The sequence below is a fragment of the Herpailurus yagouaroundi genome, unplaced genomic scaffold (genome assembly GCF_014898765.1).
Source record: "Herpailurus yagouaroundi ecotype Mexico unplaced genomic scaffold, PumYag 182, whole genome shotgun sequence".
Classification (NCBI taxonomy): domain Eukaryota; kingdom Metazoa; phylum Chordata; class Mammalia; order Carnivora; family Felidae; genus Herpailurus; species Herpailurus yagouaroundi.
The window spans coordinates 8770673-8794373 of NW_024412413.1; the positions used below are offsets into that span (position 1 = coordinate 8770673).

General features: G+C 39.9%; 1 protein-coding gene and 1 pseudogene across 5 annotated transcripts in view; one reads left to right on the plus strand and one right to left on the minus strand.

Moving 5' to 3' along the window:
• TNRC6B (trinucleotide repeat containing adaptor 6B) overlaps positions 1-23701 on the minus strand; it is a 248718-nt gene that overhangs the window by 207919 nt on the left and 17098 nt on the right. The gene's annotated exons all lie outside the window — the stretch shown is intronic.
• Positions 9437-9544, plus strand: LOC121041157 (uncharacterized; annotated as a pseudogene).

A 23701-nucleotide genomic window follows, 5' to 3' on the forward strand; every position in this document is an offset into this window, starting at 1 on the left:
AAGAGAGATTGAGGCCAACAGTGCCCCTGTAAGACCTGGCCGTGCTGACATCTGTAGCTTTCCTAACCCCCTGCCTTCCTCTTCTGTCTCCAGTGAACCAGCTTTCCTCAGTTCCTCCAAGGCTTCAGGTTCTTTCCTCCCTCAGTACCTTCACACGTTAGTCCCTTTGCCTGAAAGACTTGTTCCCAATGATCACCTGGCCAACTCCTACCTTTCCTTCCAATTTCTGCTTAAATGTTACTTTTTCAGAGGGGCTTTCCACAATTTAAAAGGGAAGTTAAAACTTTATGTTTTTTCTATCTAAAGCCTTCGTTTTCCTATTTCCTTGCAAACAAATGAACAAAAGCACTCCGTGTTTCTTATTTTTGTACATTAAGAATAAAATCTCTATCCATTAGAAATCTCTATCCTGGGGCGCCTGGGTGGCGCAGTCGGTTAAGCGTCCGACTTCAGCCAGGTCACGATCTCGCGGTCCGGGAGTTCGAGCCCCGCGTCGGGCTCTGGGCTGATGGCTCGGAGCCTGGAGCCTGTTTCCGATTCTGTGTCTCCCTCTCTCTCTGCCCCTCGCCCGTTCATGCTCTGTCTCTCTCTGTCCCAAAAATAAATAAACGTTGAAAAAAAAAAAAAAGAAATCTCTATCCATTAGAATATGTTTTTGAACTCTACTTAGATTCTAATAAGCATCTATTAAAAGTCTGCTGTACATGACCAAGCACTCAAAATTCACATAGAGCCTTTCCCACTGAAAGCAACCAGAGCTCCTTGAAGAAATGGCAGATTCAGGACCGGGACAGAAAGTGTAGAAGACATCTTGCCATATCAAAAAGAAAGGATGCTGTAAAAAGTCTTCAGAAGTCAACTTGAAGAGGCTCCTCCCCCTAGTCAGAACATGTGAAGCATAAATTTTTAAAAATCACTGCAATGGACGCACATCTATTAAATATCTTAAAATCCTGAAGTTCATAATATATATTTTTTTAAATATCATTGTTCTTCTCTGGACCCATCTATTCTAGGGAACCACATTGTTAATATGAAAACTGGTAAGTAAAGGGAAAGAATCAAGCATTTAACCTGCCTTTCCTGAATGAAGTATACCTCAGATTTTTAAAAATGTTTATTTACTTTTGAGAGAGAGAGCAAGCAGGGGAAGGGCAGAGAGAGAGGGAGACAGAGGATCCAAAGCAGGCTCTGTGCTGACAGAAGAGGGCCTGATGCAGGGCTTGAATTCACAAACCTTGAGATCATGACCTGAGCTGAACTTGGACACTTAACTGACTGAGCCACCCAGGCGCCCCTGAAGCATACCTCAAATTAACCACAGAATTGATATGGGAAAGCCTCCCTCGCTAATTAATAGAGACAAATGACAAAATCAAGATACCACCATTTTGTAACATAAATGAACACAGCTAGGCATTGGTCTTCAATACCTGTTAACGTTACAGTAAGATGAGACAAATGCTATGACGTGCCTCCTAATGGAAGTAAATACCACTTCCTATAAAGTATTCTTGCCAAACAAAAATAACCTGAACTAGATCAAGCCTCCAGATACAACTACCAGTTTACACAAAATACAAAACAGAAGAACATGTCAAGCCCACCATGGGGATGTAATCAGCAAAACTGAGGTGAGAAACTATAGAACTGATGGCTAAGTTTATTTTTCAGATAAATTGAGAAGAAAAAGAAGAGAGGGGACCCTACAGATAAAAAGAGACTTAGGAAACATACTAACCAAACGGTAAGTTGGTACTTGTTTGGATCCTGGTGTAAACAAACCAACTTTATGAATCAGGGGAAATGTGAATACTGATTTTTTGTGTGTGACTTTAAGGAATTATTAAGTTTTTAGATGTGATAACTGTATTATGCTTGGAGTTTTGTTTTTGTTTTTTTTTTTTAGATTCCTTATCTTTTAGAGATACACACCAGAATATTTATGAACGAAATATGCACGAGAGGCTACAGTCATCTAAAGGTTTGTCTAGGGCTGAAGGATCTCCTTCCACAAGGGCTCCCTCCCATGGTGGGTGTTAGCTGGAGGCCTCAGCTCCTCTCCACAAGAACCTTTTCACAGCCTACTTAAATATCCTCACAATAGGGCAGGCTGTCTTCTCACAGAGGGAGTGGTCTAAGAGAGCAAGGCAGAAGCTATAATTTCACACTGGAAATCATGTACCATCACTGCTTCAATATCCCACTGGTCATACAGGTCAAGTCTATACAACATGAGAAGATTACACAAAGGCATGAATACCACGAGGATACCATGAGGCATGAATACCTGAGGATCATCAGGGCCATCTTGGAGCTTAAGCTCCTGACCATGACTTTCAAAATCCTTCATCTCTGGTTCCTACTGCACTCCAACCTCATTTCATTTTATTCTTTCTTGGTCCTATAAGCTCCACTTCGCCAGCTTCCTGTCTGCTTCTCATAGGTGAGGGCTTTGTATCCAGTTTGAGTCTTTGTATTAGCTGCTCCCTCGGCCTGGATTATTTTCTCCACTCACCCTATCATCATTCAGATCTAACCATAATGTCACCTCCACAGACAGGCCTTCCTAGCCACCCAGCCTGAAGGACTGTCTACCCCTTTTCTGTCCCAGAGCCCAATTTTAATTCTTTGCACAATACTTACCACTATCTGATCTTGAGGCACATCTGGCTCAGTGTTAAACTCTCCAGCCCAATTAGTCATCACACTCAACATAACTTCAACATCCAAATGGGTAACCTAGCCAACCACCTTGGCCTCTCTGTTCTGTAAACTGGTCAGCTCCAAGGACCTTTTCCTTCACTCTGCCTCAACCACACCCCTCCAGTGTCACCCCAAACTCAATCTGTCTTGCATCTCCTCCAAACTCAATCCACTATTTGATCCTTCTAGTTCACTTGCTCAAGTGCCCCATGAAAACAACTTTTCAATTCCCACGAGACCTTCAATCCCTTGACCCCATCCTCCCTCTTCAGATTTCACTTTTCTTTTTATCTAGCTCAGATTTCATAGTTAAAGTCATAATCCTGTCCTCGCTAGAACCCTCAACTTTCTTTCAAGGTCTCTTTCTTTCGAACTCTATAATCCCAGAACTCAAGAAACTGCCTTCTCCATACCAAAAATATTGATGAAAAAGCATTCAACTAGGCCAATTATATTCACCATAAATTCAAGGTCACTAAACTGACACTCAATCTTAACTAGTAACCCTACTAGATTTCACTGTTTTCTAATTTTCCTCTCCTCAAGAAGGCTCTTTCTTACTCATTTTTCCCTCCTCTACAATCCTTGTGTCCCTTTTAGCTAACGTCCTTTATTCTTCATTGAGAACTAAAAAACCCTAAAATTAAAACTAGAAATCTGTCATCTTCTCACAACCATCTTCAGACTATACCAGATTCACGTATAACCTACCTGAATCTGCACCCATTTTCCCTTCTTCCCTTGTTTTTCAACAGAAGGGAACTTCTCTTAAGGAGCAATCCCTCCACTTATGCACCCAATCCAATCCCTTCTTCCCTACTCTTGAACTCCAATCTTATAATTATCCCCTCTTTTTTCTCCATCAAGCATCATCCACTTTTTCCTGGATCATCCCCCATCTATGTATATTCAAGCTGTTATATATGACCTCTCTTAAGAAACAAATAAAAATTCTTCTTGGAACTCTATATCCCCCTTTGGGTATTACTCCATTCTTCTACTCCCTTCACAGCCAAACTTTATTAAAGTGGTTTAAAAAAATGCTATCTGCACTTTTTACCTCCCACCCATGCTCTGTTCAATCCATTCCAATATGACTTCTGCCTCCATCACCAGCAATATCCATTCTGCCAATCCAATATCTAGTTTATGCCCTCATCCTACTGGGCCTCCCAGCAGCACTAAATTCTGTTTATCATTCCCTCCTTCTTTGGAATAATCTCTTGATTTCATTCAACCGGTGATTACTGAGCACCAGCCCTGGCCAGGTACCGTTCTAGGCACTGGCCTGGGATACAGTGCTTCTGTGGCACCTCGCTCTCCTAGTTTCCTTTCTATATTTTTCACTTCTCTTACTTCTCATCTTCATCCTCCTCTGACCTAGTCCCTAAATGTTAAGTAATTCAGAACTTAATACCAAGCCTCCTTTTCTTTACTGTCTCCTTAAATGACATCATCCATTTCCATGGCTTTAATTATTATCCTTAGAGTGAAAATGTCCCAAATTTATATCTGCAGCCTGGTACTCTGCTTGGGACTCTGGTTCTACGGTGTTCAATGACTTAACTGACATTTCCACTTGGACACCTCAAAGCATCTCAAACTTAATGTAATCAAATTCTAGCTCTTGACTTCCCTTCCAAAACATTCTTGCCTTAGTAAATCTCAGAAAATAACACAAGATCCAGCTCTCAAGCCATGAATCTGGATTCCTCTCCCATTTCAAATCCACCAGCAAGTTCCTGAGTCTGTCTCCAAAATACATCTCCAATGTGTTCATTTTTCTTCACCTCCCTTGCTATTCTCATCTCGTCTCAACTACTGCCACAGCTTCCCAACTGCTCCCATCTTTGTCTCCTTTCAATCTTTCTGATATGCACCTTTAAAAAACAAAATTAAATCAGCCTATTCCTTGCTTGTAAGTCTTCAGCAGCACCACACTGTAACAGGAATAAAATCTGGACTCCTTCTCTTTGTCCTCAAGATCGTAAGGAACATGCTCTCTGCTTCTCTGCCCTCCAATGTCTCTCTCCAGTCTTCCTCGCTGACCTTTCAGTGTCTTGACCATGCTAAGGACTGCTCTCCTGTGGTGTGCTACATGCTACTCCCTCCCTTGGGAACACCCTCCCCTCTGGCTGGCTCCTTCTCAATCTCCAGTCTCAGCTAGAATGCAAACTCCTCAGACCACTTTACCTATGATGGTCCTTCCTGAAACGCAGCCTTTATTCATTTTCTTCACAGCACGTAACATTTTACAATTACTTATCCATTTATTTACTTAAAAACTTATTTTGAAAATGTACAAACATAAACAAAAGTAGAGTAAACAGTAACGAGCTCACAGATTCTTGTATTTTTATTTTATTTTGTAACTATATCCCCTGTTATACTATAAGCTCCAATGGATAGAGACTGTATCTTTTTCTTTTTCATCCACGGCCTTGCACAGTGCCTGGCTCATGATAAACACTCAACGATTTTTTTGTTTTGTTTTGTTTTGAATGAGAAGGAAAGTTAGAGATGACACTAAAGACATGGATGGCACCACTGAGAAAAGCAAAACAGGAGGGGAGAGTTTTGAGGACAGCTGGTAATTTATTCATCAGCCTACTCCCTGCCAGGCTCCAGACTAGGTGTTGAGTTTCAGAGATAAATAAGAGAAAGTCTTATACAAAATCTAGTGGAGATATAATAACAAGTAGTATTTACTCAGGGCCCCCTATGTTCTAGATACAAGACAAAGCATTTCAGAGGTATTGTCTCATTTAGTCCTATAATGACCCCGTAAGGAAGAAGTTATTATTATCCCCATCTTACACCTAAGGAAACAGGCTTATAAAGGTTAAATAATTGGTAAGCAGGATACAAAGCTGGGAAAGTGGTAAAGTCAGGTTTAGAACTTAGGCTATTCAGTTCCAAAGCCAAGCCACTAAATAGCACTGTGCGTCCAGATGTGCACTATCCTCTACAGCACTATGAAAAACCCTCTAACAGAGGCATGCACAAGGTGCAGTGGGAGTAAGCAGAGGACTCTGAGGAGGAGAAAGGGCCAAAAGGCTCCTTCGGAGGTGACCCCTGAGCAGAGTCTGAAAGTTTAAGCAGGAAATTGCTAGGCAATGAAGTCCAAGGAAACAGTATGTGCAAAAAAAGTATGCAGGCGCTTGAAGGAGCACTGTGTACCTAGGCTACTTCCAAGGATTCTTCTGTTTTATTTTTTAAAACTGAGTGCAATGAGTGCCATTGTGCTAGGAGCTTTGGATACCAGACAAAAGACAAAATACTATGAGAAAGTTAAGCATGAAGCACTATGAAAGCGTAAAGGAGGAAGGTTTCTTGCAGCCTGCGGGAAATCTGTGAAGGTTTCTCAGAAGAGGAGCCTACAATGGATCTTGAGGACAAATTAACCACATTAGGAGAAGAGGGCAAGCAGAGAGGGACTTGCACAAGACATGGGCATTTGATGAGGCAAGGAATACTTGGGGGACTGTGAGAACTGGATATGGCCAGATTTGGAGGGAGTGAATTACAGGGGGAGTGGCAAGAGATGAGGTTGGCAGCTAGGCACAGATGTGATCTTCAATGTCACTGTTGATTATTGGAAGGTTAAAAACTGTCTAACAAAAATGCTTCCAAGCTACAGTTATTAAAACAGCGTGGTCCTCACACAGGGATACATAACCCAGAAACAGACCTATAACTATGAACACTGGGGCTTGCTGTAGAATAAAGGTGGCATTTCAGATCAGCAAAGAGAAGACACATCATTTAATAAATGCTACAGGGACAACTGGTTACCCATTGAAAAAAAAAAAACACATTGGATACCCTCCTTCATATCTTGTAAGGAAATAAAGTTCATTTAGATTTGGGATTAAATATAAATAATAAAGGGGTACCTGGGTGGCTCAGTCCATCAAGCGTCCAACTCTTGATTTCGGCTCAGGTCATATCTCCTGGTTTGTGAGTTTGAGCCCCACAGCAGACTGTGCACTGACAATGTAGAGCCTTCTAGGGAATCTCTCTCTCTTCCTCTCTGTTCCTCTCCAACTTGTGCACTCCCTCTCTCTCAGAATAAATAAATTTTAAATATATATACATATGTATACATATATACATATCTATATACAGAACCATAAATATCTTTTTAAGACAAAATAATATTTTTTAAATAGAATATATGGGCACCTGGGTGGCTCAGTTAAGCGTTTGACTCTTGATTTTGGCTCAGGTCATGATTTCACGGCTCATGGGATTGAGCCCCACATCAGGCTCTGCACTGACAGTGTGGAGCCTGCTTGGGATTCTCTCTCTCTCTCTCTCTCTCTCTCTCTCTCTCTCTCTCTCAAAGTAAATAAATAAACATTTATGAAATAGAAAATAGATTATATAAGAACTTTCTGGTTAAAACAGGAGACTTCAAAGGAATTTTGTTCTTTTTTTTTTTTTTTTAAAGGAATTTTGTTTTAATGGCAAACTAATGTGGCTTGCTTACCAACATGAAAGTTACCAAGTTCACTTTGTTGGAAAACAGTGGAAGCACTGGTCCAAAGCAGTGGTTCCCACCTCTTTCTCCTAGTCATAACTACCTGGGGAGCTTTGTAAAACCCCCAAAAGCATACCAGAGCTTCTAGGCTGGAGGAAAGGCTTAAAAGAGAGATCTTTCTCTAATAAATGTTTTCATTAAAAAAAAATACACATTGATTTTTTTTTTAATTTTTTTTTCAACGTTTTTTATTTATTTTTGGGACAGAGAGAAACAGAGCATGAACGGGGCAGGGGCAGAGAGAGAGGGAGACACAGCATCGGAAACAGGCTCCAGGCTCCGAGCCATCAGCCCAGAGCCTGACGCGGGGCTCGAACTCACGGACCGTGAGATCGTGACCTGGCTGAAGTCGGACGCTTAACCGACTGCGCCACCCAGGCGCCCCATGATTTTCAATAGCAATTAATTGTTGGAAAGGAATTATTTCCTTGGTCTAACCTCTTGATTGGGTTCAGAAAGGTCAGGAATTGAAACTGTTTAATATTTCACTTAACACTCAAAGACATATATACTCAGCACAGTATCAGAGCAAGTACTAGGCATACTGGGAAGAGTACTTAATTTGGAGGTGGAAGACATGGGTTCTAGAAACTACTACAAAGTAGCTAGCTGTGTGGTACTAAACGACTCACTTAGCTACTAAACTCTGAAATGCAACCTGATCATCCGTAGACTGAAAATGATGATAATCCTAGACTCCTCTCCCACAGGGAGCCTGCAGTGGGAACTGAATGAGATCATCTTCCTTTGTAAACCACTCAATAAATATTTGTGGGATGACCGAATGAACACTCTATATACAGTAAGTTTTTCACACATCTATAAATATATGCGAACATTACAAAACATCCCACCAACTCTTAGTTACAATAAGCACTAGAACTACACAATATAGATTCATATCTAATAACCTACAGACTGCACTCTGCAGGCTTCTGAAATACACATCAGGAGGTAATGGGGACCCAGGGAAAGGCTGTCCCTGCTCCTTTCAGTTTCTTCCTCTTCTCTTTTCTACCTCGTTCCTCACCTTGTCCTTGCTCTCAAGGAACAAGTAGATAACAAAGGTATGGTTTTCTCAGAAGGACTCAAGTCAATAAAAGGGTCTCCTCTTTCCAAATATCGCAGTCAATGGCCACATTTTATTTTAATATATGTTTGTTTCTTGTTTGTTTAATCTCTATACCCAACATGGGGCTCTAACTCACAACCCCAAGATCAAGAGTTGCATGCTCCACTGATGGAGCCAACCAGGCGCCCCAAAGGCCACATTTTAAATATAAAGGTAGTTACCTTTCTTCTTGAAATATGGTGGTAGAATTTTACCACCATAAATTTAAAATTTCAGGGGTGCCTGGGTGGCTCAGTCAGTTAAGGGTCCGATTTCAGCCCAGGTCATGATCTCACAGCTCATGAGTTTGAGCCCCTTGTTGGGCTCTCTACTGACAGCTCAGAGCCTGGAGCCTGCTTCAGATTCTGTGTCTCCCTCTCTCTCCGCCCCTCCCCTGCTCACGCTCTCTCACAAAAATAAACATTAAAAAATATTTATAAATTTAAAATTTCACGTCTTTGAATAAGCATTCCTTCGGTAAGCATCCTTTAATCGCCCAAATGGATATATTTGCTATAGACTCTCCATGTCCGTAACAGTTTGTGTAATACTTAAAACAATCACCCTTTGTTATAAATCTCTGTACACGTTTTAGCTCCTCGTGACCTCACAAGTGCCAGGGGACTGTCTTCGAGTGCTTGTGGGGCTGAGCACATTATATACTACATGATAAATACTCAACAAAAATTTAGCATATGAATGGATGATGACACCAGAAATTCAATATCACCTTAGAAGGCTGAAGCCAGAGTCAAAATAACTGGGATGGCAGAAACTGAGAAAATATACAATTTCACCTCAATTCCTTTATATTTTATAAGCATCTACTATATGCCTGATACAGCCCAAGGTGTGCTATGATGAATAAGACCTACTCTCTATCCTTAAGGAGTTTATAATCCTATTTATACTCAATCACATTTTTTTTATTTTGATATAATTCTGGACTTTCAGAAGGGTTGCAAAGATTGTATAGAGCGTTCTCATATCATCTTCCCCCAACTTTCCCTAATATTAACACCTTATATAACGGTGGTATACTCAGTGAAACTAGGAAATTAATATTGCTACAATACATAAGTTATCCACCTTTTGGCTAAGATCAAGTGTAGTATCTGTTCTTACTAGCTTAATATTGCTACAATACATTAACTACAGACTTTACTCTGATTTTGTCACTTTTTGCATATATGCAAAGTTTTGTTTTTTGTTCCACAACCCCTTGTTACTCTTAGTTGTCACGTCTCCCTCTCCTCTCAATTACATTTTTAGTAACTATTTTTTTCCTGTTTATAGTAACAAGCTTTCTGAAAAGTGAAAAAAAAAAAAGGAGGAAGAAAAAGAAAATAAAATCTCTGATAATCCTCTGTGAAGAGATAAACTTTCCTAACATCTGTATAATCTTTTGGTCTTTTTGCCATGTATGTACGTGTATATACATTTTACTTTTCTTAAAACCAGAAATCTAAATATAGCCTTTTGTGTCTTGTTTTCTCTCATTATCACTTATAAAACATTTTACTACATCTTTATGGGGTTTTTTTGAGGCAGGGGGATAGAGAGACAGGGTCTGAAGTTGACTCTATGCTCTCAGCACAGAACCTGATGAAGGGTTTGAACTCACAAACCACAAGATCATAACCTGAGCTGAAGTCTGATGCTTAGGACTGAGTCACACAGGCACCCCTACCACATCTTTAAAAAAAAATTATTTCACAAGGGTTCCTGGGTGGCATAGCTGGTTAAGCGACCAGCTCTTGATTGCAGCTCAGGTGATGATCTCGCAGTTCGTGAGATGGAACCCCATGTCAGGCTCTGTGCTGACAGTGTGGAGCCTGCTTGGGATTCTCTATCCCTTTCTCTCTACCCCCCCCCCCAAAATAAACATTTAAACATTATTTTACAATATTATTTTAATGATAGCTTAGATTCCACTGTTATAATGAATCATAATTTAACCATTTCCCTGTTATTGGATAGGTAAGTTGCTACTTATACTACTATAAATAGTGCAGTGAATATCCTTGAATATGAAAACAGTATAAATTATAATGGGATGGATAAGCACAAAATATTAGTGACAGGGCCAGCAGAAATGCCTAACCTAGCTTTGAAGAGCAGAAAATCAGAAACACTTGTTGGAGGACATATATCTGAGATGGGCTCTGAAGAAAAAAATCTATTCCCTCATTCTTTAGTATTCAACTGAACATTTACTGAGTGCCTGCGATACCCAATTATTATACTGGGATCCAGGGATACAAAAGGGACTAGGGTTCTGCAGGGGAAGTTCACTGACTAATCAGAGAGGCAGACATTTGAACCAAAAAATCACAACAATGAGATAAATGCTATTATCACAGTGCTATGTATGAAAAAGTGCTCTGGGTACACAGAGAACACATTTAAAGAATCAACTGTAAAAGTAGAAGGAGTTAGGCACCTGGGTGGCTCAGTTGGTTAAGCGTCCAACTTCAGTGCAGGTCATGATCTCATGGTCCGTGAGTTCGAGCCCTGCATCAGACTCTGTGCTGACCCCTCAGAGCCTAGAGCCTGCTTCAGATTCTGAGTCTCCCTCTCTCTCTCTGCCCCTGCCCCACTCATGCTCTCTCTTTTTCTCTCAAAAATGAGTGTTTTTTAAATAGAAGGAATTATATCAAGGTTGATAATAACACATATGAGAGAGGTTTTAGTTAAGTTTGATTTTAATATGTATCAACACTATGAAGGAGTTCCTTAAAACAGGTAAATTATTAATAGGGATTCAAAGTATTCAGATGGTGAGAAGTATTAGTTCTATTATATTTTATACTGGTAAAACCAGTACTAGAGCACCACGTTCATTTCTGAGAACTGTACATTTTTTAAAGCATTTTTTAAATGCTTATTTTGAGAGAAAGGGAGAGAGAGAGAGCATGCGCACATGCATGCACGTGAGTAGGGGAGGGGCAGAAAGAGGGAGAGAGAGGATTCCAAATAGGCTCCGCGCTGCAGTGTGGAGCCTGATGCTTGGCTCACACCCACAAACTGTGAGATCACGACCTGAGTCAAAACCAAGAGTCCAGTGCTCACCCAACTGAGCCACTAAGGCACCCCTGAACTGTATATTTTTAGTCCATTTTATTGAGATATGTCCACAATGAAATGTACCCACTAAAGTGTACAGTCTGATAAAATTTGATGAATTTATATACCCATGTAACCAACCACCACCACCATTAAGAAATGTCCTTGTGCTTCACCCCAGTCAATCCCCTTCACCCCACATCTAACCCCAAACAATCACTGATTTGCCTTCTGTCACTACAGACTTGTTTTTTAGAGTTTCATATAAATGGAAACATACAGGCTGTACTTTCTTGGCTTCTGGCTTCTTTCAACTCAGCATGTTTTTGAGAACAAACCATGTTGGTGTGTGCATCGGTAGTCCATTGCTTCCTACTGTCTGAGTGTCATATTGATAAGACCATGGATAAACTGAAATAAAGAGAAAAGAGAGTAGGCCATGAGGTGACTGGATGCCAGGTTCTATGAGAAATCATTGAAAAAAATCTGGTTGACACTGAAAGGGAGGGCATTTGAAGAACTTCAATGTGCAGAACAGGCTTGTTCTGGTCTTACCAGAAGGTAAGACCGAAACTAATGGCTGCCCATAGAGACAGTCAAGATATTTAAATGGAAATAGCATGGCTGACGAAGATGCTGCTGAAGGGATTCCAACATCAGCAAGAGTCCGGACTTGATACAGTCAGTATTTCTTCCAACCTTGAAGAGCTACGATTCTGTCATTCTCATGAGTGAGAAAAATATTACACCATTATTAACCATTAAAATATCAGCATGAATTTTTATTTAAACCAAATGAGCTATTCTGTCAGAGCTAGTATAGCATATGGTTTCAAATGTTTGGGGATGGTGAGCGGGGGGAAGTCTTTAAAATCAGACAGACCTAAGTATAAATAAATCTCTATTCTGCCACCTACTAACTGTGTGTCCGGCATTTAACCTCTCTATGCCAAAGTTTCTTCATTTGAAAACTAACATAATGATGGATATGCTTGCCCCAAACCAAAAGCTGAATAAATCTTGTTGTCAGCAAGACCCTAGGGAATAAGATAAAGACTATATGACTTTTGAATAAGTGGGGGCCTAGGAAAGTCTAAGATACAAAGGCACTGTCTACAGCTGGGGTGGTAAATTGTGACCCCCAGGCCAAATCTGGCCATGGTGTGGTTTTGTGTGGCCCACTAGCTAAGGATGGTTTTCACATTTTTAAAAGGTTGTAAAATAAAGAAGAATATGTGACATAGACTTTATGTGACCCCCAAAGTCTAAAATACTAACTACCTTGACCTTTGCAGAAAAAGCGAAACCCAGGTCTAGAGCAGACAGGGGTCAATGTGGCTGGCGGTAAGTTATATGGTTTTAAAGAGACAAACATAAAGAGTATCCATCTGCTAAAAGGAGTACAGAAGGAATAATTCCTTAAACATCTGTAGCCATGAGTTCCTTACCTATAAATTGAAAATAAAAACAATACCTCTCAACTTCTGCTCAGGCCATGATGAAGCAATTAGTACCAGACTTGCCCTCTCATTTTAAGCAACTAGAAAATTGGACAAAATATAGGAAAAAACTGTTTTAGGCACTGAACAACAGTTAGCACTATGATTCTTGAGAGAGAGGAACCAAAGGTGAGTCCTATGAAGGCTGTGGCTTTCTGCTTGGAGGTACTTTCTACACTGTAGCACTGTGGAAATGACCACAAGCAGAGCCCAGTGAGCTAAACAGGTTGAGGTGACAAAGTTCAGGGTTTAGGGGAGCTAAGAAGGCTGGAATCTGCCAGGGCAGAGTATCAGAGAGGAAGGAGCTCCACATATAGAAATAGTTTCAAAATTTTGTAGAAGGTCTCCTTGAGTCTTTGGCTATACCAACCTGTAGCGTAGAATTCTACATGGCTGGGCAGAGCCAAACTGTTGAGGGTGGCAGGTGTGTGTGAAACAAACAACTAGAGGACTTGAAACTGAACAATTCCCAGAGTTGACAACCATATGGGAGATATCTGAACTCCAACCAGCCAGAGTGGAAACTTCAATGAACACTGCAGGCATTCAGCAGAGACCCTAGACAGGCCAGGTCTTATTAGAGAGCTAAATGCAGAAGCCTAAATAAAGCAATTCTAGATCAACCTAAGAGTTTAAAAACTAGCCTTAAAAAAAAAAAAAAAAAATCAGTCTAACCCACAAGTGACTTAACTGCTTGCCAAAACAAAATTCAATCCTCTTTAAAGGAAGACAACAAAATCAAGATAACTAATAATGCAACATTCACAACATACAACATCCAATAAAAAATTACATGCAAAGAGGCAGGAAAATGTAACCCATAATTAAAAGAAAAAATGTCAGTCAACAGAAACAAACTAAAAAATGGTGAAAATTATAGAATCAGCAGATAAAGATTTTAAATTTTTTTTTAACATTTATTTATTTTTGAGAGAGAGAGAGAGACAGAACACGAGCAAGAGAGGGGCAGAAAGAGAGGGAGACACAGAACTCAAAGCAGGCTCCAGGCTCTGAGCTGTCAGCACAGAGCCCAATGCAGGGCCCGAACTCACAGACCGTGAGATCATGACCTAAGCCGAAGTCAGATGCTTAACCGACTGAGCCACCCAGGTGCCCCAACAGATAAAAATTTTAAAACATTACAAATATGTTCAAAATTTAAAGAAAGAAAAGCAACAAAATGAGAAAAGAAATGAAAGATATGACAAATAATCAAACACAAGGTCTAGAGAAGAAAAATACAATAACTGAAATGAAAACTTCACTGGCTAAACCCAACAGCACAATAGACACTAAAGGAATGACCTATTAACAAAAACAAAACAAAACAAAAAAGTAACCTCTGAGACAACATCAAGTAATATAACTTATGTGTAATTTCAGACCCAAAAAATGTGGGTGGGGGATACTTAAAAAATAATTACTAAAACTCTTCCCAAATTTGTTGACATTTCTAAGCCCACAAATCCAAGAACTCCAGGAAAACCACCCAAGATACACTGTCCTCACCAAAGTGCTGAAAACCAGAGAGAAGATTATATAAAGCAGCCAGAGTGAAAAGGCAAACTAGACACAGGTGAACAATGCTAAGAACATCTGACTTCCCATTAGAAATGATACAAGATAGATGACAACAGAAAAACAGCTTAAAATGCAGAAAGATAGAAACCATGCAACTAAAATTTGATAGCCAGTAAAAATACCCTTCAGAAATGCAGGAGAAACTGAGATTTTTCAACAAAAAAGATGAGAGAATTCACTGCCAGCAGATCTTTTCTACAAGAAATGTTGAGGCTTTCAGGCTAAAGATAAAATGATGCAGATATGGGTACTCAGATCTAAGCAAGGGAATTAAGGGCAGTGGAAGTGGCAAATATGTGGGTAAATGTAAAAGAATTTTTATCATTAAAAGCAAAAATAGTAACATGAATTGTGGGGTTTATTATATATGCAGAAGTAAAAGGTACGACAACAATAGCCCAAAGGTATGTGGAAGATGAAAGGATACTCCATAAAGTTTTTACACTATAAATAAAGCAGCATATTATTTTAAAACAGACAATATTAGTTAAACATGCATATTTTAAACCTTAGAGCAACTACTGTAAAAATAAAACAAAGATTTATACCTAATAGGCCAAGAGAGGAAACAGAATAGTAAAAAAGTAATAAAAAATATGCCAGGAAAAGAGGAAAGAATAAACATAAAACAGATGGGTAAATAGAAAACAAATAGTGAAATGGCAGACTTAAATGCTACCATATCAAATAAATGTAAATGGTCTAAACACTTCAATTAAAAAGCAACGATGGTAAGACTGGATTTAAAACCAAAACAACACATAGGACCTATCTGGTATCTAGAAGAAATTTAATTAAGGGACACTTGGGTGGCTCAGTCAGTTAAGCATCTGACCTCAGCTCAGGTAATGATGTTATGGTTCGTGAGATTGAGTCCTGTGGAGGGCTCTGTGCTAACAGCACAGAGCTGGCTTCAGATTCTCTGTCTCCCTCTCTTTCTGCCCCTCCCTGCTCACACTCTCTCTCTCTCAAAAAATAAACATACATTTTAAAAAATAATAATAAGAGAAACTCATTTAAGAAAAAAAAGACACAAATAGGTTAAAAATTAAAATAGGAAAAATATACTAGGCAAACATTAACCATAAGAAAGCAGGAGTGACTATATTAAATGGAAGCAGACTCACATAATGTAGACTTCAAGACAAGGAATATTACCACAGAGAAAAGGAGGCATTTTATAATTACACAGGGTTCAATTTACCAAGAAGACAGAACAATCTTTAATGTGCATATGCCTACTTTTAGAGGTTCAAAATACATGAAGTAAAAATGAACCAAACTGACAGGGGAAATAGACAAATCCACAACTATAGCTGGAAATGGCCAACACTCCTCTCAGAAATTAATCAGTAGAAATAAAATCAATAAAGATATGTAAGATATGAACGGCACTATCAACTATCAATTAATTAACATTAATAACACATTAAACCCAAGGACAGTGGAACACATATTCCTTTCAGATACACATAGAACATTTACTAAACAAGATTATAATGAGTTTCAATAGACCTCAAAAGACTGAAACCAGATAGTACATGGACCAGATAGTCCTATGAACACAAGAGAATTTTCAATCAGAAATTAGTAACAAAAAAAAGGGGGGTTCCTGGGAGGCTCAGTCGGTTGAGCATCCGACTTCAGCTCAGGTCATTATTTGTGGTTGATGGGTTCAAGTCCCACTCACACTCTGTCTCTCTCTCAAAAATAAATAAACATAAAAAAAAAAGTTTATATGTAACACACAAGTCAAAGAAGATATCACAAACCAAATTAGAAATTATTTCGAAAAAAACATATTAAAAGAGTTTTTAATGTTTATTTTTGAGAGAGAGAGAGAGCACAAACGGGGGAGAGGCAGACAGAGAGAGGAGCACAGAATTCAAAGCAGGCTCCAGGCTCCGAGCTGTCAGCACAAAGCCCAAAGAGGGGCCAACGAACCCTATTAAAATGAGTGTGACATTGGGGCGCCTGGGTGGCGCAGTCGATTAAGCGTCCGACTTCAGCCAGGTCACGATCTCGCAGTCCGTGAGTTCAAGCCCCGCGTCAGGCTCTGGGCTGAAGGCTCGGAGCCTGGAGCCTGTTTCCGATTCTGTGTCTCCCTCTCTCTCTGCCCCTCCCCCGTTCATGCTCTGTCTCTCTCTGTCCCAAAAATAAATAAATGTTGAAAAAAAAAATTAAAAAAAAAAAAAAATGAGTGTGACATTGAGGTGCCTGGGTGGCTCAGTCGGTTAAGCATCCAACTTCAGCTCAGGTCAAGATCTCACAGTTTGTGGGTTCAAGCCCCGCACTGGGCTCTTTCCCAGGCTCAGGAAATTTATACCGTTAAATGCTTAGGGAACAAGGAAGGTTTGAAGCTGATGACCTAAGTTTCCACCTCTAAGAAGCTAGAACAAGAAGAGCCAATTAAATCCAAAGCAAGTAATATGACACAAAGACTGGAAATCAACAACAGAAAACAAACAGCAAGACAACAGAGAAAATCTATGAAACTCAAAGCTGGTTCTTTGAGAAGACTGATAAAATTGATAAACTTATAGCTAGAATAGAATAAAAGAAAGCAAGCACAAATTCACACAAAGTACCAATATCAAATATGCAAGAAAGAACATTCCACTCTAAATCCTATAGGGATTAAAATAATAAAAGAATGTTAGGACTCCCTGCTGGGTGTGGAGGCTGCCTGAGATATTCTCTCTCTCTCTCTCTCTCTCTCTCTCTTTCTCTCTCTCTCTCCCCCCTGCCCCTCTCTCCTATATGCACATGCATGCTCTCTCTCAAAAATAAATAAATAAGAATGTTATAAACAGCTTTAAGTCAATCTACTAGACAACTCTGATGAAATAGGAAAACTCTTTGAAAGCCAGAAATTACCAAATTAATTCAAAACAAAATAGAAAATCTGACTAGTTTAATAATGCACATAAAATTTAGAATCTGCATTAGCTACAGAGCATACTTGTAATATGTTAACACCTTTTTTGAAATTCATAATGAATACTTTGCCATCTTTAAATGTACTGGTTTCAAATACTCTAAAGTTTCTCCAAATTTATATCCTTTATTACTCTTAAATTATCTTGAATTATTTACCATTTCCTATCATAGAGGAAAATTATATTACTCTTCTAACTTCTACCTAACTGCCTAAAATATTCAGCACTATTTTTAAATGTGATATTTTTTATTGTTTAATTTGCTAACTGGCTTTTTACTACTTAAGATTATTTTCTTTGCTTGACTTTATAGCAAACTTTTGCTTATTATTTTACATCAGTCCCACTTAATAATAGTTTTATTTCTACTACATTTTTTAAAAATTATTTTGGGGCGCCTGGGTGGCGCAGTCGGTTAAGCGTCCGACTTCAGCCAGGTCACGATCTCGCGGTCCGTGAGTTCGAGCCCCGCGTCGGGCTCTGGGCTGATGGCTCAGAGCCTGGAGCCTGTTTCCCATTCTGTGTCTCCCTCTCTCTCTGCCCCTCCCCCGTTCATGCTCTGTCTCTCTCTGTCCCAAAAATAAATAAACGTTAAAAAAAAAAATTAAAAAAAAAAAAATTATTTTAATGTTTACTTATTTTTGAGAGAGAGAGACAGAGCACAAGCAGGGGAGGGGCAGAGAGAGGGAGACACAGAATCCAAAGCAGGCTCCAGGCTCTGAGCTATCAGCACAGAGCCCGATGTAGGGCTCAAACCCATGAACTGTGAGATCATGGCCTGAGCCGAAGTTGGATGCTCAACTGTCTGAGCCACCCAGGTGCCCCTTTACTACATTTTTTTTTTTTTTAAGAGAGAGAGAACATGATGTGGGGAGAGGGACAAAGGGGGGAGAGAGAGAATCCCAAGCAGGCTCACACCCAGGGTGGAGCCTGATGTGGGGCTTGATCTCAGGACCCTGAGATCATGACCTGAGCTGAAATCAAGAGTCAGAAGCCCCAGGAGCTCCACTACTACATTTCATAGTCAAGTTTCCTTTCATCAACCGGCAATTTTTCCTTCATTTAATGACTAGAGACTGTAATGTCAAAGGCGAGCATGTGTTTCCAGCGCCTCCAAAATACCACTAAAAGGAAAGGGGCCCTAGATTCTGACACTCCCCAGCCAGATCTTTGCCATAAAGTCCTTAGAAATCTCTAGCTCCCACAATTCCCAGCCATATCAGAGAAGCTCCTATTCAATGTAGTACTGAATCCTAACAAAGCTCCACAAGGAGAGGACAAAGGCAGGGGCCTTGACCTTCACTTAACAAGAATAACAACAACAACAATAGTCTATAGGTACTCTGCAAAAACAAGGCATCTGAGGTTCTAAGATGGCAAACAGGCAGCCTGGAACACTAATGACTACTTATTTCTTCTGTCCCACATACATGGTACCAGGTACAAGGACTAGGGAAAAAAAAAATCCAGACCCTATGTGTACAGGGGCGGCAGGGGTAGTAGGGGTACAGTGGGGGAAGTGCTAGCTAAAGAATCGGTACCAAGCAGTTTGAGACTGAATGTCTTTCAGTTTAATACATTTCAGCCAAAACTTACTAGGCACACCCTCATTTAAAAAGGTATATCTGGGCTGGGGCGCCTGGGTGGCGCAGTCGGTTAAGCGTCCGACTTCAGCCAGGTCACGATCTCACGGTCCGGGAGTTCGAGCCCCGCGTCGGGCTCTGGGCTGATGGCTCGGAGCCTGGAGCCTGTCTCCGATTCTGTGTCTCCCTCTCTCTCTGCCCCTCCCCCGTTCATGCTCTGTCTCTCTCTGTCCCAAAAATAAATAAACGTTGAAGAAAAAAAATTTAAAAAAAAAAAAAAAAAAAGGTATATCTGGGTGGCTCAACTGGTTAAACGCCAACTCTTGATCTCCACTCAGGTCTTGATCTCATGGGTTTGTGGGCACATGCACGCGCTACCTCAAAATAATTAAAAATTAAAAACAAAGAGGGGGCTGGGTGGCTCATTTGGTTAAGCATCAGTCTCTTGATTTTGGTTCAGGTCATGATCTCACGGTTCGTGATTTTGAGCCGCAAATCAGGCTCTGTGCTGACAGCACAGGTCTGCTTGGGTTCTGTCTCCCGCTCTCCCTGCCCCTCCCCACCTGCATGCACATGCTCTCTAAATAAATAAAAATAAACTTAAATAAATAAACAAACAAACAAAATTAAAAAACAAAAAAGGATATTTGACAGCCTCATTATGACTTAGGAAAAGTGGTTCTCAGCTTTTTTCTCTAGCACTCTCTGGACAGTGCTCTGGAATGTCCCAACATTCTCTATCTCTCTATTATGAAGCCAGTTCTTCACGTAACTAGCAGTCAATCAATGTTTGTTGAACTAAAAAATAAAAAATCTGGATTCCATATAAACACATAAAACAAAAACTTACACGTTCTCCCAAAGGGCATTCATGGATAAATGCATTAAGCTCATATTACATTTATCATGGGCTTAAAAACACAAACAATTTCAGTAATATTCTCAGGAATAATTGCTGGGACCCCATCTGCGTCCTGCTGCCCACATGCTTACCTTGAGAACCCTGACTTGGCAAATGAGCTAACATCCCACTTCCTAAAAGTGCTCCTTAAAAGTAAGTGTGCACTGTCAAATATTACATATGATTTTTTTACATAAAAAAGTTACTTTTTGCTAAATAAATCACTAAGTCATTGTTATTTCTACTTCTGTATGTGGGTAATACTCAGATATTCTCAGTTTGGAACAATTAATATGAAAAAAAATCTAATTAACATTTATTTCATAAGGATGCAATTTGGACAAACAGCTCCCGAAATAAAATTTATACATGCCAACTAGAACAGAAAAGGCCGTCTCCATAGTTCAACACTTAATGAACACAAACTTAGTCCAAGTGGGGTTTAATGTCTAATTGGAATTTCCCAAACGGTCCTCTGGAATGTCTGAACAAAAACAAAGCAAACCAAACAAACCAAAAAGGATCCAAACCCCTAGAAAAGCTCTAAAACAACTGGTCAAACACTGGCTGGGTGAGGAACACCAAAGGGCAGGAGAAAGCTTCTACTTTTTATTTATACTTTTGTACCGCTGGATTTTTGTTTTACCAAAAGCGCAGATTCCTTTCAGAAAGATTTATTTTTAAAGCTACCACATTAGCTGATAGTAGAAAAGGTCAGTCCAGAGAAAAGCTTGCTGCTTCTTCCGAAACCTTATTACACGAGATAGGATATATCTTACGTGAAGTACGGCACGTTATATCCTTTTTCTTTACTATTTATTACCACAAAGCACTTCTGAAAGGAGAATGGGGAAAGGAACCAGAAGATTCTTAACATAAAGCCAGAGGAGTGTAGAAGGCGCCACGTGACAGTGACAGCCGCCTAAGGGATCAAGCTTTGTGAAGAGGTGTCCTAATTTCTATTAACTGGCCTGTAGAAAACAGATTTAATCTTGTATCCTGTAGGAGAAAAAAAAGGAAAGCAGGTTTCATTTTCTGAAGGTGAACAAAAGACACTAAACATTAGGGCTCAGAGAGTAAACACGGGCCCATGATCCCTTAGCCGCAATTCCCAAATCCAAAAACTTCTGAAAACCACCAGTTTTCTGTAATTCATCTGGTAGAAATACTTGATCTGAACTTAATTGGCAGCCAAATCTGACCTGAACTGACATGAGACTATTTATAGCGTCCCCACTAAAGTGAGAACAGTCATAGCTCTGGCTGCCGAAATATTAACGTATTCAACTACAAAGTGCTGCCCCTGACTGTGCAGGGACATTACATAATATACGGTAAAAGCATCTTGTTAGCTTTCTAAAAACAAAGAAAATCTCTAAATTCTAAAATACTGATGGCCCTTACAGTTTCCAATAAAGGACTATGAAGCCCAAAATGGCTTTTTATTAAAATGGTCCTGTCAGCCTCCACTAAAATACATAATTTTTCCTGAAAATGTTCTCATAATTTGAACTAATTAATTTCTCTTTTCTAGAAACTTACTGCTATTAGAAATGTTGTACTTTGAATATCTGTAAATCTTTAACTGTATTATTATTAGAACATTTTATACCGCTCCAAGGTATTCTAAGTCAACCACTCTCTGAAGGTGACATTAAAATCAGAAGGTTGGTTATCACCTTTGGCAGGAGGGTAGTACCAGAATGGGGTAAAGACCGTGAAGTTAAAAAAGCAGACCTCTGTCGATATGCTGTGATTTTCTTTCTGTGTTCAAGACGAAAAAAAGCTCCTGGGTGGCTTCGTCGGTTGAGCCTCTGACTCTTGATTTCAGCTCAGGTCATGAGCTCATGGTTTGGTTCATGAGATCGAGCCAAGTCCGGCTCTGCACTGCTGGCACGGAGCCTGCTTGGGATTCTCTCTCTCCCTCTCTCCCTCTCCCTCTCCCTCTCTCTCTCTGCACCACGCCCCCCCAGTTTCTCAAAAATAAACAAACATGAAAAAAATTTTAAACAAAAACAAAGGGCATGTGATTTTAAAAAATTTTTTTTCATGTTTATTTATTTTTGAGAGAGACAGAGTGCAAGTGAGGGAGGGGCAAAGAGAGAAGGACATACAGAATCCAAAGCAGGCTCCAGGCCCTGAGCTGTCAGCACAGAGCCAAACGTGGGGGCTCAAACCCAGGAACTATGAGATCATGACCTGAGCCGAAGTTGGATGCTTAACCAACTGAGCCACGCAGGCGCCCCATGATTTTTTTATTTACCAAAGAGGGGCACAGATTTTAAAAGTGAACAAGCACCGATTTAAATCATTTAAAAAAATCAAAATAAAAATGAAGTCACATTATCCAAATAGTTATCAAGGAACAGAACACAAAACACAAAATAAAAGTCAAGAAAGAGAACATGTGCAAGTAAGGAAAATTATGTATTTTAGCCCCGTTACGTATCAATTCCATTATATGACTAAATAACAAATGATAATGAAACTTGCAAAACTCAAAGTTCTCTATTATAGAAACAAAACTGTAAAGCCAGATACACACCAATCCTCCCTCCCTCCCCCACTCTCACACAACTAACAAAATGGTAGAAACAACGCAACCAAACAGGAACCTCGTTTCACAACTGGTAGACATGAAAGCTGTGAAAACCTCTTTTAACATGTGTGTGGGATGCAGAACCCCGAATTATTTCTGCCTAAAGGAAGCTCTCACAGAGTTATACTCAAAAAAAACTAAAGATTGAAAATAATTCAAAATATTCCTTAAAGCAACATGAGTAGCACAACTGGTTGTCTAGTTGTTGCTATATCCTAGAAAAGAAGGATAAGGTTATCTCTACCAGTATTGTTTACTAAATTACAGTTTTTACTATCCATGAAATTTATGTGGCCCTCAGAAATAGTACATATGAAAATATCACTGATAAATGGAATTCTAAATTAATTAAAACCAAAAATTAAAAACTTCAGGGTAAATTTTGATTTAAAAACTCCATTTCAGCAGTGTGTGGGTGGCTCAGTCAGTTAAGCATCCAACTTTTGATTTCAGCTCAGGTCATAATCCCAGGGTCATGGGATGGAGCCCTGTGTAGGGCTTTGTGCTGAGTGTGGAATGCTTAAGATTTTCTCTCTCTAAAATAAAAAATATATTTTAAAAAAAGTCCATCTCACATATAAGAATTTAAAAGAGAATTTCCCAGGGGCGCCTGGGTGGCGCAGTCGGTTAAGCGTCCGACTTCAGCCAGGTCACGATCTCATGGTCCGTGAGTTCGAGCCCCGCGTCGGGCTCTGGGCTGATGGCTCAGAGCCTGGAGCCTGTTTCCGATTCTGTGTCTCCCTCTCTCTCTGCCCCTCGCCCGTTCATGCTCTGTCTCTCTCTGACCCAAAAATAAATAAACGTTGAAAAAAAAAAAATTAAAAAAAAAAAATAAATAAAAGAGAATTTCCCACTGTAATCTTCCTTTTACTTGAACAAAGCAGAACTGGAAGAAAAGAGAACAAAGAAAACAAGATCGTAAGGCCCTAGAATATCAAGGGTAAAGAGCAAGCCAAGGGGCGCCTGGGTGGCGCAGTCGGTTAAGCGTCCGACATCAACCAGGTCACGATCTCACGGTCCGTGAGTTCGAGCCCCGCGTCGGGCTCTGGGCTGATGGCTCAGAGCCTGGAGCCTGTTTCCGGTTCTGTGTCTCCCTCTCTCTCTGCCCCTCCCCCGTTCATGCTCTGTCTCTCTCTGTCCCAAAAATAAATAAACGTTGAAAAAAAAAAATTT